The sequence below is a fragment of the Gossypium hirsutum genome, chromosome A09 (genome assembly GCF_007990345.1).
Source record: "Gossypium hirsutum isolate 1008001.06 chromosome A09, Gossypium_hirsutum_v2.1, whole genome shotgun sequence".
In the NCBI taxonomy this organism is placed as follows: domain Eukaryota; kingdom Viridiplantae; phylum Streptophyta; class Magnoliopsida; order Malvales; family Malvaceae; genus Gossypium; species Gossypium hirsutum.
The window spans coordinates 2,036,264-2,041,439 of record NC_053432.1 but is presented as its reverse complement, the minus strand read 5'-3'; positions in this window follow the sequence as shown (position 1 = coordinate 2,041,439).

Below are 5,176 nucleotides of genomic sequence, written 5' to 3'. Positions count from 1 at the left end.
GAAAGTTGGAACACTGTTTCCATTTATTGAACTTATGTGATTACTGAGAACATGATGAGAATGTCAAATGAATGTGAAAAGTATTGAGATATGATTATGTATGAGATTGTGTGACATATTTAATATGCATTGGGATGGGATTTTGTGGTTGACAGAGGAGTTCTGTGGAGTATCGATAGCATATTAAGTCCGCATATATTCGTAGTCAGTGCATTGCATCTGGAGTACTGAGGGGATTGGCGATTATATCACATTATTTTTTATTTGGTAGTTCCACTACATTATTAATTATGGGTGGTTTTACTACATCGAGCTTTGCTAATATACGTTGGAGTTTGGCAGACGGGTTCTAGGGAACTCGTGGTGTGTAGCGGATGGTATGGGTAGGATCTCACATGTACATTTTTCATGATCATGTGCATTTGAAATTATTTTTTAGAATTTTTTATTGTGCTATTGTTACCTCTATGAAATTGATTGTTTGAATGCTTTATACCTGCTTGTTTAGTCTCACACTAAGCTTGCTAAGCTCAACCCATTACCTCAATTTATCAGGTAATGATCAAACTTAGGATTGAAATTGGCATGTGGACGTACGACGGACTTCTGACTTCACTTCATCATATTATTTTAATTTAATTATATTTTTAGGTCATTTTATTATTATTATTTAGTTTTGGATTGTAAAGTTTCTTTAAATTATGGTTTGGGAATGTTTGAGATATTGGGCTTTTTCATGCATGCATGACTCTCATATTTGGTATAAATACACGGTATTTATATATATTGAAGTGGACGATGCATGATATATGACTAAATTAATAATTTGACTAGTAACGGTACATTTCCGCTACTAAAAAGATAACAAAATGTTTTTTTTGAAGGGCAATGCCATCTGTAAGGTTTCTATAAAAACTCACCTAATTCACTAATTTGACCTAAGCATGGTTGGACTAAGTAAATGGACTTTTTCCAAATTTAGAAATAGAAACCTCGGTTTTACAAAAGAGTGTACTTGTAGGTTTTAAACTATCATTGGAGTAGGTCCTACACTAAGGTGTCCAATGTGTCTTTCACGATTCAACCATAACGTCTAGGCCAGGTTGGGGAGGTTACAATACTGGTCACTATGTCACAACACGAATGAATCGATGTCATAACATATGGAACATAATGGAGAAATCTCAAATTTTTCTTTAATGTCGCAACATGGACAAAAGGTGTCTCGACATACCCTTGAAGACATCTCAATGAGGAGTGTATTGTCACCTCTATTGTGACACATGTCCTGGTCTGTCGCGACATCGACTCTGTGACGGAAATAAAACACGAAGCAGGGGCGTTTTGGTCTGCACAATCAAATTTTAAACTTGACGACGTCAACTAACCTAGGGTTAAGGATGACGGCCACCTAAAAGCTATAAATAGGTTCCTTTGGCACATGTTATGGACATCATGCCTTTAGCCTAAATTCTCTTTGTAAATTTTAATTTAATTTTCTTTCGTTCTTAGGTTTTAGATTTCTTTCAGTTGTTCTTGTTGATCTCAAGAGATCTGAATTGTTAAAGCATTCAAACGTTGTGGATTTGCAATTAATCTCAATACAATCAGGCTCTTTCATTTGCCTTATCTTGTCGATTTAATTAACATTCTTTCATACTATAACTAATTTAAAATACTAATTAGATCCTTTTGGTATTACGATAACATTTGAAACATTTAACATTTCATAAAATTAAATATGCAATCATAATTACCATTAAGCAATCACATACCATTCATAAACTAATATACATATACGAACCTTAAAACGAGTCAACAAGGCCCTAAAAATAGATTGAAAAGATTCTGGGTTCAAATCGTTACAAAATGGAGAAGTTGGGAAAAATTAAAAAAATTTGGGAAAAGGGGACACACGGCTGTGTGGTCAGGCCGTGTGTCACAACCCAGGCTATGTGGACATTCGAGTCCAGACATACGGTCGTGTCTCAGCCTGTGTGTTCGCCCGTGTGAGTTTTGATGTTGGGTCACACGGCGTGTCGTTACCCGTGTCTCAGATCATGTAACTAACTTTTTTAAGACACATAGCCGTGTAGCAGGCCATGTGGAACCTGCACCTAAAGACAATAAGATACACAGCCATGTGAATAGACCGTACGAGTCACACAGCCGTGTGGCAGCCCGTGTGTACCATAAATTGCTTCAAAAACAAGGTAAATTTTATACCTAACTTGGCTACCAAACCATGCCTAAAACCATACTAAAATCATGAAAAAAAACTCTTACACAAGTCCAAATATACCAATTACCTATAATTGAAGTGCCTAACCAATGTGCCCTTATTGACACCACAATTCAATATTCATTCAATTAGTTCAAACCTTACTCTTCTATACATCTAATCCATACATTTTATGAACAAATACCAACTCAATAAGTCATGCCATACATTTCTCAAAATAACCAATTTCATTGAACTTATAGCATGAAACAACACACAAGCAATTTCAATCATCACAAAATTTTATCCATAAACACATATATATATATACAAACCAATAATCACATGTTTAAAAGATTTAACTTCTAGGACATATTTACACCCATTCATAACTATAGACTAAAAGTCTAAGACCAAAAAAAAAATATCATCCTAGGTGCATGCCAAACTGTAAAAGAGAGTTTCACCAACGTTGAGTCTAAGATTTGATCGTTGGATGCTGAATCATCAAACACAAAAATAGTACCTAACCTACATATGAGGAAACAATCTTATTTTAAGTGATCTCATTATCTCAAGAACCTCAAATAAATTTGATGATCCACATTTTTATACTCCATAGCATATATAGTTATATTTATAGAATTTACTACTCAATTCAACTAAATATTCTATACATCTTCCATAACAGCTTTCATACACCAATCTTCCACTGTGGATTAATTATACCTTGTCGATTTAAATCATTTGATGAATGGAACCTGATGCCTAACGGTTAAACCATATCTAAACTTTGCGCCCAGTGCTAGTCGGATGAACTGACAAATATAAAGGGTGTGCCCAACACTAGTCAAATAAACTAACAGAAGTTGTGCCCAAAGCTAGTTAGATAAACCGATAGATATAGAAAGTGTGCCCAACACTAGTCAGATAAACTAATAGAAGTTGCGGCCAGCGCCAGTCTGATGAACCAACAGATATAGAAAGTGTACCTAACACTAGTCAGATAAACTGACAGAAGTTGCGCCCAGAGCTAGTTGGATGAACCGACAATATCAATTACTCATTTGCAAGTCCATAAAATCATATTTCATAACCCAATATCACATTTCATAACTCAATATCACATTCACTTCAACTATCTATTAATCATTCATAATTCATTCCATAATGCCACATTCTATCTATTTATGATTTTGTCAATATCCATTCAATAGAGCTTAACCAAACACAAATAAAAACATAGTTAAATAATAACTAACACTTAACTAATTAAATTCAGCAAATAACGTTCAATTTCTAAGACTAAGAACTTACTGAATTTATGGTAGTTTCTGATGATCGAAATTGATTAATTGATAACTTTCTCCTTCCTTCAGTTAACAACAGCTTTACTTGATTCTTGATCTAAATACAATAATATAATTCAGTTAACTAACTTAAAATCATAATAATTCAATTTAACATTCTATCGTAAAAATCATATTTATACATTTAGCCCTTAACAATTGGCAATTACACAATTAAATAATTAACTTCAAAATTAACTTAATAACATCTTCATTTAATTTCCATAGCTAACCACTATACATATGGTTCATTAAAAATCCCTAAATTATTGAATTTTATAGATCAACACCATGCTAATTTCATTTATAGCATTTAACTCCTTAAAAGTTAATACAAACAAGACCTATAGTACAAAATATTCAATCCAAATTTCTAGCACAAAGAACAACCTCCAAAATAGTCCTTAAACAACTTCAAAAACTTAACTTTCACAAAGATAACATTTTCCACAACATTAACAACTCTAAAAATTTCAACATGGACAATTTAGCTTATGATCTCAAGGTTCCAAAAACACAAAATTTATACAAAATGAACCAATATTTACTAACCAATTTGAGCTTCAAAGGTAAAAGAATTACTAAACAAAAATGTTTCTTCCCTCACCCCCAATTCGGCATACAAGAAAGATAAAGAAGCTTAAATTTTCTTCTTGTTTTCCTTTTCCCCTACTCTTTTTGTTTCCTTTATTTTATTAACATTTTCATTTCATTTTCCTTTTATTATATCCTAACATAAATCACTAATTTAAGAATGACAATACAATTAACATATATATTATATATAATACCCTCATAATCATCCACTAACAAAATCCATATAATTAATGGCCTATTTATTTAAATAGTCCCCTAATCTAGTCCCACTTTGAAATTTAATATTAATTACTACTTTTATCACTCACTTAATTTAGTCATTGTACTTAATTTAAAAACTAATTATTAAAATTATCTAACTATCATTCAAATCACTTCTAAGATAACTTTAAAAATATAATAATAATATATTTATGAGCCTGATCTGCGAAAACAGAGTCCAAAAAATACATTTTTCGACACCCCTAACTTACAGGTCATTACAAGAATTGACCTAGCACTCGTCTTCCTTAGGTACCATCCTCGAAGTACTCACCTACTCCGTTGTAAAAACTATATTACAACTCAACCCGTATGCTTGCGGATATCGCCTCATATTTCTAAATCTTATTGCAGTATTCACACTCTGGACGTTAGTATGTTCAGAAGCGGTCAAGTTGTTAGTGCCATTACCGGGGAGGCAACGTCACTAGATTGATTTTATTTTTTTTTTACATAAAAAGAATAATTAATAAATTCTTAAGTTATAGATACTATTCGTATATAAATCACTAACAATATGCAGGTTTTAAGGACATTATTTGATGTAAACTGGTTAAGATCTAGCATTTCCCAACTTGTCATCCATAGTTCACATTTTGAATTAAATCTTGCATTATTAATATAGATCTCTAATAATGTCAGATTTGCCGACCACATAAACGAAGTTCCCTTAGCATTTTTGTAGAAATTTGACCATATATACAACATTGTTAGTTACTTAAGGATTCCAACCAAGACTATCAAATCA